The sequence below is a fragment of the Puma concolor genome, chromosome D1, assembly GCF_028749965.1.
Source record: "Puma concolor isolate L17-30 chromosome D1, mPumCon1.1.hap2, whole genome shotgun sequence".
Lineage (NCBI taxonomy): Eukaryota > Metazoa > Chordata > Mammalia > Carnivora > Felidae > Puma > Puma concolor.
The window spans coordinates 98,942,023-98,956,246 of NC_141676.1; the positions used below are offsets into that span (position 1 = coordinate 98,942,023).

The 14,224-nt window shown below is 57.0% G+C and overlaps 1 protein-coding gene across 5 annotated transcripts in view; it reads right to left on the minus strand.

Annotated features, from left to right (window-relative positions):
* Window positions 1–14,224, minus strand: part of GRIK4 (glutamate ionotropic receptor kainate type subunit 4) — a 431,577-nt gene that overhangs the window by 416,572 nt on the left and 781 nt on the right. The gene's annotated exons all lie outside the window — the stretch shown is intronic.

Here is a 14,224-nt window from a genome sequence, read left to right on the forward strand (position 1 = left end):
AAAGTCACAGAGTAGCAGGCCTTGTCTTTCTTAAATTATACTCTTGCCAGCCCACGCTGCTCCTGAGGCGCAAGCAGGACCGATGAATTACAGGGGTTAGAGGTGCGGTCTACTGCAGGGGAGAGGGGAGAGGGGTCTAACGATCAGAGCTGTCCTCACCCCCAAAATGCTCTCCAGCTCCGAGTCCCCTCAACACCCCAGGGCCCTCTCTCCCTCTTCCTATACTCTGACACCGCGGAGCCTACGGTCTGTCCCTCGGTTTGTCTGAGAAACTCCTTAGGTCCCTGCCCTGCCTGGCAGAAACCAGCCTGCTGTCCCAACTCCGGCGTCAAAGGCAGAGGTGCCCACCGATCGCGGGCATGGGTCACCGCAGGAAGTGACTTTCCCAAGCACGCATTTTAAGCACAGGTAACTGAAATAGATACCTGGGAGGTATCCACCCAGCCCGGAGGGTGGCACTGCCACCATTGACAAATGCTCTCTGACAAACGTTAACATGCAGATTAACGACTCCCCGAACCAGACCAGGAGTGGAGAGCTGCCCCCAGTAACGGTCCCTCCCATCGCCTAGCCAGTAAGGAACCTGCAGGAGCTAGATCTCCCTGTCACTCCGCTCCATGAAATATCCTTCTCTGCATCCTCTTCCCACAGGCCATCGACCAATTCATTTGCTCACCATTATTTTTAAAACTCAAATTTTATTAGCAGTGGAGCATGAGTAATAAATACTAATACACTGTTTGCACTTGAATTAGCCCTGCATGTCCTGGGACCACAGGGCCATTCGTCAAAGCCAGACTTCCCCCTCCCACCCACACTTTGTGGTTGGGACACAGGCCCTTCCAAGGTCACAGACTCTCGGGCACCAAGCAAGAAGAGGAAGGTGCTCTGAGGACTCACCCTTGGGGCTCCCCGATTCCTAAGCAGGGCACCGAGCTGCCTGGAAGGAAGGGCAGCTATGGTAGGGCTGTTCTGCCGGACGAACTGGATCCCAGGATCCCAGCTCTCCCGCTTACCAGTCAAGTGACACGGTGCAAGCACGCCTGCGAAACCACCCGGAACTTCCGTTTCCTCATCTGTGAAATGGGTCAGTAACACTCACCTCCCGGGGTTGCTGGGAGCATCAAATGGAGAAGCTGGATACGAGAGCACCCAAAAGCAAGCACGCCCGTAGCGGAGATGGTGGCCGAGGGGGGGACACGTGGGAGGAAGGCTTCTCTCTACCAAGAAGCGTAGGATACGGGTACCACCCCCACCCGCTTCCATGGAAGGATAAATGATGGCCAGACCCTTTCCTGGTCCCCTCCCCACTCCCTGCAGGGGTCTTACACATTCGCTATCGAGGCATATTTGTGGAACACTGTTATCCCACAGAACACACACCTGTGTGCAGCTGCCAGGAACTCAGCGTTGAGCAAAGAAGGATGCAGTCGCTGGTGCCCAGGCTGGGCTTTCGACCCCTGCCTCTAGCAGCTGTTTCGGGGGCTCATACTCAGCTGGAAGGAGTCACAGACAAGGGCAGCCTTCCGGCACAGGCAGGCACAGCAACCAGGCTCCCGAAGAAGCAGCTCTGGAACCCTGCTCCCTTCTTGGGCGCTCTATGGTCTCACCTCTTTCAACAAACATGCAGCGAGATGCCAGGCACTAGGTTGGAGTCTGGGGCACAGAAGTGGCCAGGACAGCCCAATCCAATCTCTGGTTCCCCAGAGTTCACGGCCCAGTCAAGGAGACTCCAAAGGGAAGGAGTGCTGGAGGCTATGGAGCACACAAGACAGACCTCGTTCAGGCTGGAGAAGGCAGCAGGAAAGGGCTGCCTGGAAGAGGAATCCATATACAGGAGTGAAGCAAGAGAAGGAAAGGAGGTGGAGGAAGGGGTTCCAAGCAAGGTAGACAGCATGTGCAAACATCCTGGGGCAGAGAGCCAAGGCCACACTGGGCAGCTTGAGTGAGCACTGCAGATGGGTAAGTAGATGGAATCCCCAAGACAGGCTCAAAGGAAGGGTCCTCATACTCCCTGCCCTCAGTCAGCCTCCAGTCAAATGGGGGTAACGGGATCAGTGTCCTAGAGATAGACTTCAGATAAAGTAAATCATAAACAACCAGAACTTGCTGAATGTATTTACTCTATTCACAGTGTATATGACCTTGCTGAGGGCCGGGATGTGACGGGAAAGGGCTGAAAGGGGTTAAATCAGGGCAGGCCCCCCAGAGGAGGTGAGCAGGCTCATCTGGTAAAGAAGCTGTCTGCCCTCCGGCACCCTGAATGAAGCCACGAGGCCCTCTTCTTCACCATCTGATTGGAAACCTTGGACAACAATGAGGCTTTATCCGTTTTGCCAGTTGCATATAAACACGAACACAATGCCACCTCTCTCCCGGCAGACAAGGCCACACGTCAGGGCGGCTTAGTCTGAGTTTGGCTGACTTACTTAGCCAAATAATACGGGCAACAAAAGCACCTGACTTCCCATCTTCCCCCCAGCCCCCAGCCCACTGGAAGATGCCAGCGTGTGCCTTGGCTTCTCCTGAGCAGGAAGGTGTCTCTGAAGATGCAGATACATTAGGAAGAGCGGCTCCCTCCTCCTTCTACGACTGCTGGGAGAAATACTGCGTTCCCCCTCTCTCACCTGGCAGGGATCCACCCCGGAGGGCTCCACGCCGCCCCCTCCCCACCGCGACCCCGGAGACCCTCGCACTGAGCTCAGCATGGGGCTCGCTCCTCTCCAGACAAACGCGCTCCTTCTGGCTCCTGCTTCCCACTGACGCGCATTCTAGAGGCGTCTCCAGATTGGGACCGGCACGGCAACAGTGGCCGCTCCGCACATTCCACCACAAGCTGCCGGGCCCAGCAGGAGCCTGGCACAGTCGGATTTGCGACGACAGCACAGGCCAGGAGTCTCGCCCCCGGTTAGCGGAGGAGGCGGTCAGGGCAACGCTTCCGTCCTTCACACTCTGCCGAGAACGCCGGCCCCGGAGTCACGCCTGACCTGGGCCCCCCTCCGCCACGGGCTGGCTGGGTGACCCGGGGCAATTTATGTCACCTCTCCGAGCCTCAGTTTCCCCACTTGCAAAATGGGGTTTGTTGTAAGGGATCAAATGAGAAAATGCACAGGACAGGGGCGGCACCCTGCCTAAAATGTGTTCAACAAATATCACCTTCTATTTCTATTAATGCCATTCCAGGCCTCCTCTTCAAGCGACCAGACTTTAGCCATTATAACCACTTTTAAAAACTTTTAAAACAGAAGTATATGGCTCGTATACTTGGCTCAGTTGGTGAAGCGTCCGACTTCAGCTCAGGTCGTGACCTCGCGGTTCGTGAGTTCGAGCCCCGCGTCAGGCTCTGTGCTGACAGCTGGGAGCCTGGAGCCTGCTTCGGATTCTGTGTCTCCCTCTCTCTCTGCCCCTCCCCCACTCACACTCTGTCTCTCTCTCTCTCTCTCTCTCAAAAATAAACATTTAAAATAAAACAAAATAAAACAGAAGTATAACGTATGTACAGAAAAGTGCACATACACATAGCACTCAGTGAATTTCCCATATGATCAGTTCTCACATCAAGACACGGAGCAGGTCCCAGTCTCTAGAGGGAGCCCCCCGCCCCCTTGCAAGGGTAACTACTATCCTGACTTCCCTTACCGAAGATTGCCTTGCTGGTTCTTGAATCTTATATAAATAAAGTCACACAGTATGTACCGAAAGCACCTTATGATTTAAGATGCCCGTTCACAGATGCTACCTGATTTGTTCTTCCCCAAGCCCTAGGAAAAGAGGCTCTTTATTGTCCCCATTTTGTTGCTGAGCAGAGGCTTTGGATATGGTAACTGAGATGACTAAGGCTACACAGTAAATAGAGACAGGGACTCATGCTGCCAGGAAGTCCCCTCTTCTAAGAAGCTTCTGTGGATCGCTCCGAGGAGAGTCGTCGGCCTGTCCTGCTCTGTGCGTTTCAACCCGGACCCTGGATCTCAACGCACAGCTAACCCGGGCACGTACCCGACAGGCCCATGGGTACTGCCCGCCGTGGGTCCGTGTGATGCCTCTCCCCGCCTCTTCTCCCCACGTCTCTTGGGATCACAAGTCCCAGAGAGCAGGGCCTGCATCTGTGGTTCATTCGGCACCCTGTCCAGGATGGATGGCTAGAAGCTGGGGAGGGCCCCGGCCAGGGAGGGGCGGGGCAGTGGAGCAGGGCACTGGCTCCCCTGGCTTGAAAGGAGGCTCCCTGTGAGTCGGAGGGGGCACGAGACAAGAGCAAACCAGGGGTCAGGGGAACCCCGATTCTGCAAGCCGAGTGACCTTGGGCAAAGTCACCTCCCCTCTGCAAGCAGTTCCCTCAACTGTAAAACGAGATGGTCGGCCTAAATCTCCCTTGATCCCTAAATCCCCTGCGGTGGCTACAAGTCACCCCAGGCCCGGCCCCAGACCCCTCTCAGCCCACGACCACCCATCAGCAGAAATGGGCACAGGAGGAAACCAGGCTGACACGGCTGACCATGGCCAGCAACAGGCGGCCGGAGCCACTGAGCCCCTGTTTCCACATGTAGCTCCTGATCATGCCCCAGAATCCAGGGGGTGGGAGGTCAAGCAGGACCTCCTCTCTTCCCCTACATCCTGGGTCCCTCTTCCTAGCCACGCCCCGCCCTGCCCACCACCCTCCGACACAGCTAACTCCACGTGCAAGTGAACGAAGTTCAGGGCACACACGGTCCCAGCTCACCCTGCGTGTCTGGAGGAGCATCCACGGGGCTCAGGCCTCTGCTCCCCGAGCCACCCCTCTGATCTCAAGTCAGAGCCCCTCACCCATGCATGGGCCGCCTCTGTTCTCACTAGACACACCTGTCCAGGCCCCCCAGCCCTTCATGCCAGGCTCGGCTGGGTTGAAGGATGGCATGAAGTGCTCAGGGCCAAGGTCCAGGAAGACCCACGGTTGATCTTTTTTTTTTTTTTTTTTTTAACGCTTATTTATTTTTGAAAGACAGATGGACAGAGTGTGAGAAGGGGAGGGGCAGAGAGAGAGGGAGACACAGAATCCGAAGCAGGCTCCAGGCTCTGAGCTGCCAGCACAGAGCCTGACATGGGGCTCGAACTCACAAACCGCGAGATCATGACCTGAGCCAAAGTTAGACGCCCAACCAACTGAGCCATCCCGGCACCCCCCACCCCCCCGCCATGCACAGTTGCTGTTTGTACTGGTTCTGTTCGTTATGGGTCACGCTAACCCCGCAATGCAAGGAGAAAATGTATTTTGAGATCCTCACAACTGAACAAGTCTGAGTTGAAGCAGCCCATCCAAGCTTTCCAGAACTAACGCTCATCACTGGCTTAGGGATGCCACATCCACGGCCTCTGCAGACACGGGGCTCACAAAAGCAGCCGACCATTCTGCAAATATTTATTGAGCACCTACTATATGGTGGGACTGTCCTAGTTATTGGGGATGCAATGCTGAGAAACAGACCCAGGCCCTGGGCCAGAGGAGTTCGTGTCTCATAGAACAGACAGACCATGACCCCTGCTGACCTCCTGGAGGCATCAGAGTGTGGCCTGACCCTCCCCTAAGAGAGCTGCTCCAATGGAAGTCCCTCCTCTGCGGGGACTGGAGGGCTGAACAGAGACACCTACTGGCTGCTTGGAGAAGCACAGGCCACCGTGGAGAAGCCATGGATGCAGAAAAAGGGAAGTGCTGTGGTTCAGCTGCATGACCCAAGGCAAGCAAGTAACTCGGGCTCCTGGAGCACCCCTTCTCTCCTGGGTCAGATGGAGCTAATAACCCCTACAGTGCCCAGCCGGGGCTCCAGTGAGGACACAGGACAATGAACACAACAAGACACAACAAGATCAGCAGCGGTTACCGGCTTGGAACATGGGACAAAGGGCGGCTCCGTCCCAGCTCCCGAGGCCCCAGGTCAAGTATCCCCCTCGGCTAACCCCCTCTCCAAAGAGGAGCAGAGGGTCAGAGGGACGGCCGGCCAGCCGCCTGCCTGGCCAGCCTCATGCTGATGGAAATGCACTTTCTCAGCCGACTCTCCACTATCCACACAGCCCGGTGGCCTTGTTACTTCCAATCTGCACCCCACCTGGCAGATCGCATGTTCCAGCCTATTTACTTTGGACTCTGGCAGGACTCTCACTTTTCAAAGGAGAATGGGACGGTGCTATTTTAGCTCAAACTGGCGAGCTTTCTCCACCTAGTTGCCCACTCTGTACTACTAGATTTGGGTCATCTGAACTTTTGGGCCCTTTCGGGGAGGGGGCGGGGTATCTGCAGCATCACCTAGCCTCGTAGGAGCTCAAAGGAGCAGGGGGCCACCTCGGTCCTCAGCCACCTGCCCCCAGGACACGAGGCCCAGTGTAGCATCGGACAGATTCAGAAGGGGTCTGTGCACGTGTCATATAAGGGCCCGGTCCTGGGGCACGCCCGGTCAGTGCCACTCTGTGGCCGTGCCCGGCACACCAGAGGCGCTCAGGAGACGATCACTGGGAATGGATGTGTGGCAACTACCCACAGAGCCCTGTGGCCAAAGGTCAGGCACCTACCCGCCCATGCGTCCTGGCCTTAGACATCTCTCTGAGCTTCACCAAGCCATCTGATCTTCCCAGGAAGGGGACTCCGTGTGGGGAAAAGAGTCTTGGAAAGCAACCCAGTGAGGAAGAGACTGAATGCTGGCTTTGCTTCTTGCTCATGAGGTATCTTCACAGCCCGAGGACTGGAACAGGAAGAAGGGTAGAGGTACCTTCTGGGGTTCCCAGGAGGGGTGCAGAACAAGGACCCATGGGAAGTAGATTTGGCTCAGTATCAGGTAAAACCTTCTGGTATTTTTTGAAGAAAATCGCTAGCATTTCCTGAGCGCCTTCTGTATGCCAGACTGCATGCTGGGTGTTCTCACATGTCCCCTCGTTTCCAGCTGCCGCACAAGTGGTCAAGAGCATGGCCCCGACAGCCAAATTTATACCACTCGCTAGTATATCACCTTGAGCAAGCTATAGGATCTCTCTGGGCCTCAGTTTACTCACAGGGTTGGTTGTTGGTAGGTCAACTTAGCACACGTAAAGCATCTAGAACATAATAAGTGCTCAGTAATGTCAGCTTTCAGAAGACGGGGAGGAACAGGAGGAACAGGAGGAACAGGAGGAAAAGGAGGCGGCCGAGGCTGGATAACTAGCCAGCAGACGTTCCGTCTGCAGATGAGAGGACAGCATCAGGTAGGATGCTGAACAAATGATCAGGTTCCTTCCAGGAACAAGGCTCTATTTTTCATTACCCTGGGTTTCAGTTTTCCGAGCAGGAAAACAGGCATTTCTGGACCAATGCTGCTTGATTCTGTGCAATAGTCTCAACCTTGGGCAGAGCAGGTACGCCCAAGGACCACTGCCTCCACTATTTGCCCGGAGCACGGGTGACCTTCAGAAGGCACTGGGTGTGTGCAGACAGAGCCCTGAGCGGGGGACGGGAGTCCTGGAATCTGATCCAACCTCTCCACCAAATTAACACTGGTTTTCAGCTAGTTACTGAAATTCGGAGAGTCTGGGATGATACTCCCTAGGGGCCCCATCTACCTCTGAGAGAGATCCTTGGGGCAGGGGCAGAAATCACCAAGAAGAACACTGGAAGCCTTTGACTATGGGATCCCCACCAGGAAGTTGCACTGGCAGCTTCCGCATAAGGGCTGATTGTCTGACGGGAGCCCAGGAACAGAGAGCAGCTGGGGAGAAGCTCCATAACCACCCCCAGGAAATGACTCCCCAGGGGTCTTCTGGCCCTCCCTCTAGTCTTCTCCGCCTCTGAGAGAGGTAGCTGCCTCCAGAAAGAGACGCCCAAATTCCCACCCTGTCTCGATCTTGCCGGGGACGTTCTTCTATCGTGATCTGACGAACTAAACTAGGCTAGGGGAGATGCTGGAAAGATCACCAAGCTCAAGTGTGACAGGGGTGCTCCATCAGATTTCTCCCAGAGACACCCCATCACGTCTCTGAGAGTCCAAGACCCCAGCGAGACCTCCCTCCTGATGATGCAGGTAGCCACGCCAGCCAGCTGGGCCCCAGGGCCCTAAAGGGGATGGTTGGTAAACTGATGCTGGTTGGTGTGGGCAGGGTGGGGCGGCTGTGACCTCGAGGAGCCAAGGGTCACCTGAGCTCCATCAACACTCAAACTTCTCATCTCGACGAGAGAGTCTCGTCAATGGTTCATGGAGCTGCCCTGGTCTGGCTTCCACCCCAGGCCCTCCTCGCCCGGATGGAAGAGACTGACACAGGATTCAGGGCCCACTCAGGAGCTCTGATGAGGGTGGTCTTTAACCGATTCCCCCACATTGCCCGTGACCTCTCGCTTGGGGGTCAAAGAAATCAGGCCAAGGAAAGACAAGCAAAGCACCAGAGTGTAGGGAAGATTTATGCCCCTCCAAGCTGGCCTCCTTGCCTACAAGATGGGGGACAAGACAGTGAAGCAGCCACAGGGGGACTCCAGGAGGTCAGGGGAAACCCAGTACATGTGTCACATACACGTGCATGCACCCACACAGGCACAAAGAGATTTCTGACACCTAGTTTGAAATCAGACCACCTGAGGGGCACCTGGCTGGCTCCTTTGGTAAAACAGGCAACTGTTGATCTCAGGGTCGTGACTTTGAGCCCCATGTTGGGGGTAAAGTTTACTTAATAAAAAAAAACAAAAAACAAAAAACACACCTTTTTTTTTTTTTTTTTTTTTAAATCACACCGTCTGGGTACAAATTCCAACTCTGCTACTTACTAGCTAGGGGACTTTGGGCTAATTAATCATCTACACTGAATCTCAGCCTCCTCACCTATAAAATGGGTATAACAGTACCCTAAATAGTACCTAAAATAATAATAGAACCATAAAGAGTATCTTCAAGGTTAAAGTTCTTAAGAGGATGAACTAAGATACGGAAAGCGCTTTGTATTGTGCTTGATATATAATAGGCATTTGAAAAGCACTAGGTATTATTATTACACTTTGTCCCTACTACTCGAACCTTCTGCTAGAGACAAAAACACAGGCCATATCTCTGCCCCCAAGGAGTTCACAATCTAAGAGCCTTCGAGAATTAAGATCGTTCCCCTGGTCGGTGCCAATCCCATTTGGTCTGGATGCCAAGATGGGACCAAATGGTTTACTGATGTCGCTCATTGCCTCCCCTCCCGCTCCTGTGTGGAGGGCCACAGAGCCCCCCGGAGAGGACGCAGGCCGGGGAGCCCTGGGCTGACACCCCAGCTCCGTCACTACCCACCTTATTACTTGCACCAAGTGACTTCACCAAAAACAAGTCCCAAAGGGCCTATGCCCCATCTCCCATCCCGTCACCAGCCTCGCCGGGGACGTGATTCCGCGGCGGCTCATGAGCCGAGCCGGGCTATGAGAAACTCTGTAAAGATGGAAACGTAACCATACTTGTAACAGCCACGACCGCAACCCTGCGCTGGCCTTCGGGGCACCTGCTGGGTCGCTCCTAGGCTCCTTCGCCCCCGCCCAACGGCGCGCCGCTGCAGCTGCAAAGGCCCGGATTTGAATCCCGTGCCATCGCGGCCAGGCGTGGCCGACCGCTGTACCACACGGCCTCTGGCGCAGGGAAAAGGGTGTCTCGGAAAGACCGAGAGCAGCAGAGAGCTGCCCCCAAAAGGTGAGGGCAGCACTGTCCACTCCCGAGACCCCGTCTCCCTGCTCAGGAGCCTCCGGGCTGGACAACGGCAACTACCCCGGCCGCCCGGACAGGTGCCGCCATCCTCCGCGGCTTCTTAAAATCTTTCTTTTTCATTAAGTGTCCCTTGTAGGCAGCCTCTCACTTTCGCATCTTAGCCTCCTCGGGGCTATTGATTTCTCATTCTATTAAATCCTCCTCTTTAACTCTGGCCCTTAAACGCCCATTCTCAACTTGTGTTTACTCCGCAGCCGCTCTCCCAGACCACCGGCTGTGCCCCCCCCCCCACCTCCACCCTGGGAGTCGTGCCCCCTCCACCTGCCCCCCTCCAGAGAGCCAGCAGAGGATGATCATCAGGAGTCAGGCGCTCCGTGACGTCAGGTGTGTTATGTGCCCGAGATCGCAAAGAGTAAACTGAGGCAGCCGGGGGAGCCCCGGCACACCCCACTCCTGGAAGCCCAAGGCCCACACGGCCCTCCTCCCCTCTCCTCACCCACCGCGTTCCACCAGGAATTTCTCTCTGGAACCAATACTTGTGAAACAGGACTTGGGGCCACTTAATAAGACAAATACTCATGTAGCACCTGCCCAGCGCCAGGCACTGGGGACACACTCCTGTGAGCGATGCTCAGAGCGAAGCTGGGCTCGGGCCCCCCCCCCCCCCGGGGGTGACACACACAGGAGTCATTTCCCGCACAGCAGCCTGGTGCCAGGTCGGAGGCGCCCGCCTCGCACAAGGCTGCTCAGAGTCCCCAGGCCACCCAGGCTCCATCCCCAAATGCTCCCGCCCGCCTGCCTCACAGCATGTCTGGGAACACACTCGTCAGCTCTCCCTCAGGCCGGCTTCCCCTTCTGGCTTCCCTATTTCTGATGCGGCATCACCATCCTCCGGGGCTGTAAATCTCAAAGTTCTCCGCGACACTTGCCCCTCCCTCATCTGCTGTTCCCAATCTGTCCGTGCGTTCGCCCTCACTCCTCCGCCCAGGGTTCCTCCGCGAACCCGATGCACCAACCTGAACCTTTTCCTTCTGGCTCTCAAGGCTGGTTACCTCTGAGTCAGTTCTGCCCTGCCCCTGCCCAGCCAGGCCCCTTCTTCCCCGGCCCTCAGGACGTCCCCGGCCCCCACTCTGCCTGGGCAGCCCGCCTTGCCCACCGAGTCCTTCCTCCTCCTCACCGAGCTCCAGCCCCATGCGGCCGCCAGCTACCACGGTGGCCCGAGCACGGCCACACAGCCCTCATGTGTGTCCTCCTGTGCTCTCCACCCAAACCCCAGACCTGCTTCGCTGGGCCCTGCCTCGCGGAGGTGTGTAAATGGCGGAAGCGTTGAGCTGTCCGAAGAAAACCTGTGTCGAATCTTTTCACAAAGAGCCGCCCCCTCCCAGTTTGAGGCCCAGGGAGAGGGGAAGGGAGTGGTGGGGTTCTGGAGCGCTCCCTGAGCTATGACGTGGCTCCGATGGGCGCCCCTCCCCCATCTGTAGAACTGGAGGTGCTCACGTGTAACTCACCAGGTAGCTGGGGCGACTCCGTGAAATGAGCAGAGCGTGCGGTCAATACAGTGTTCAAACTGATTCCCTCCATCCTTCCCACGAGTTACCTCGCCCGGTACCGTGGCATAAACTGTTTTCTCATGGTGGACGTGTTAAACGTAAGGCATACCCTGCTTTCTGTAACCGAACGTTCCAACCAACCAACAACTACTTCTGACGTTCCTACTCTAAGCAAGAGGCCAATCTATGCGTGTTGAATGACCGCGCACGCTCGGTGAGGAATCAGGGACCGAAAAGGCACGAGGCAAAGGCCTGGCTCCTCAAGGGACTTGCCTTCTGGGTGGGCGACAAACAGAGACGGATAAGCAGCAGTAGCAGGCAGGAGCTGGGAGTGAAACCAGCGCGGCAAGAGGGCAGCGTTAAGAGGAGCCCAGCTGCAGGTGCTCTCAGCATTATATGGGTGAGGCCAGTGAGGCTCAGAGAGGTTAAGCAGTTCGTTCAAGGTCACTCAGAGAGTGACACCAGGAACCTGGGGGGTGGGGCGGGGCACTGAGACTCCCCGAGACGTGGTCACATGTTACAAGCACCATCTTTTGTAGGAAAGGGGGTGCGGCAGCAGGTGCTGGGAAGCGGAGCCTGTAGGCTGCCCAGGGAGGAGGCTGTGTTAGCATAACCTGGGGGTGAGCTGCTAGCCCCAAGCGGGACAGTGGCAGTGGGCAAGGAAAGGTCAGGCTGGGCACCGCTGTCCAGAACCGAGGGCCAAGAGGGTGGGGCGCAGAGGAGTGGAGCGGGGGAGGCAGAAGGACACAGAACCAAGGGGTCCGAGGTGTCCAGACCAGTGCCTGGAAGGAGCAGGAACTCTCTGCAGGAGGCCGTCAAGAGGAAGAGCTTGCCTCGGGTGGGGATGGCCGGACATCCGGGGTGCTGGAGCAGCCAGGCGAGGGGCTGAGGGTGCAGCACCAAGAATCAGCCAGATCCGAGACCTGGGGCGGAAGTGGGGACGAACGACCGGCCCACCCCACGGGGAGGAGAGAATGTTGAGCAGACAGCGGAGAACGTACAGATGAACCGAAGCATGGGCTGGGGGGAGAGAGGGCTGAAGAGCAGAGACAAGTTGCGGCACAAGAGCACCGGGCAGGGAGTCTGGCAGCCTTGGGAGTGGCTGCAGGGCGTCGGACAGGTCATCTGACCTCTCCGAGCCTCGGTTTCTGGGGGCTCAACGATACCTCCTTGAGGGTGACAGTACAGATGAAATGCTTGTAGGGCCCTAGTAGAGATCAGATGAAGCATTTGGAAACCCGTGGCACTCTTTCCACGCATAAGGGATTCGTACTACGCAGAAGCAACAGAAGGTGCTTTCTTCCCACACGCTCACTGCCACTGCCCCCCCCACCCCGGCCACACAGCCGCCACTTCCTACTTGCTGCTCCTCTTGCTTTCCAGCAAGCTTTACCCTCCCTCACCCAGGACAGGTCTTCCTGCCCTTCTCCCTTCCTTCCATCTCTTTCCAGGAGCCCCTGCGGCCCAGCGGCTGGGACCTCTTCTCCAGGGTCCCCACTTTTCTGCCACTCCACCAAAGTTCCCTCCCTCTCCATCCCCGGGGAAAAGCAGACTGGAAAGCCAGACCAAGATGCAGACCCAGTGTCTACGAAGAACTTTTGGTGCTGGAGAAAATGTCAGCCAATGATCAAGACGCCTTGGGGGGGGGGTGGGGGGTGGGGAGGGGGAAAACAAAGAGAAACCAGAATGTCCTCCCCAGGACCCCTCTGCTGCACCCCACCTCTTCCCCACCCAGCACTGCCAAGAGCTCCGGGGACCCGCGTGGCCTCTGGTCTCTGGTGGCAGGCCCACAGGAGGACTGCGGGACGGAGCTGGCCACGCAGGCAGGAAGCTGGTGGGCAAGCCCGGGCCATGGCTCCCCGCGGAAGGTTCGTGCCGAAAGAAATGAACAAAATACGGAAAATTAAACAAACCCAGACACTGTAATGTGTGCATATTAGATTAACTCTCCAAAGGGTCGCGACCTTGAGGAACACATCCAGCCAGTGTGGAAAATAATAAACCTGATTAATGATGAGACATGGGCTGCAGCTTCAGCAAATACAACCAGCCTGATGATGCCCGGTGGAGTTCCTGGGGCTTCCGTCCCAGGTGGGAGCGGAACACGGCTGACCTCTCCAGACCCCTCGCCCCGATCACACGAGCACAGACACTCAGGGAGCAAAGTGGGACCACACTGCTCTCTCAGCTGCCCACTGCCGGCCCAGACCGCCTCTATCCCAGGGGACAGCCTGCTGTTTGCAGATGCTCCGGGAAGTGTCCCCGTCACCCAGGTGACCATAGGGAGCTTAAGTGAAGGTACTTCTCTTTGTTCCTGGCAGGACTCCGTACTCCTGGCCGGTCCCAGGACCACTTGGTCTGGTCTCGAAGGGCCCCAGCCGTGCCCAGAGCTCCCCTCCTCTTTCCAGACAACCCAGGCCCTTGGGAGACATGCCCAGGAGAGCCACTGGAGGGAGGCAGGGAGGTGGCACCTCGTGGCATCACCAGACAACAGCACCAGGAGGAAGATGGCAGCATAAAGTAGAGGTGCCAAGAGCCGTGCAGCCAAAGGTCCAGCGGGGGAGAAGCTCCGGCCGCAGTGCCCCACCACTGCCAGGCAGGCAGGCCCCAGGGCCCTGGCCCAGCCCCCCACCGCGGCCTCCCCCTCCCAGGCCAGCTGGCCAACTCTCCCCGGGCTCCAGCTCCTCCTCTCTCACTTTCTTCAGCTCAAGGGAGCCAGGGAAAGAGACACAGGTGCTCTCAGTGCCTTGAAACCCCTGTCCCAGCTGTCGCAAGCCGGCCCTCCACCCTGGCCAGGTCTGAGCAGCTCACCGCTCTGCCAGTCCTCACTGGAGAGAATCTCAATCAGCTCCCCTCCCCCCCTCCTCCTCCAGCCCCCTCCCCCATCACACGCCCAAATGCAGGTCTCCAGAGTTTCTCCCTCACTTCCCACTCGGGTGAACTAGGGTGAGATGGGTGGGAGCCTCATTAGTCCGGGGAAAAGAGGGTCATTCCTGATAGGACGCCGGTCCCCCGAAG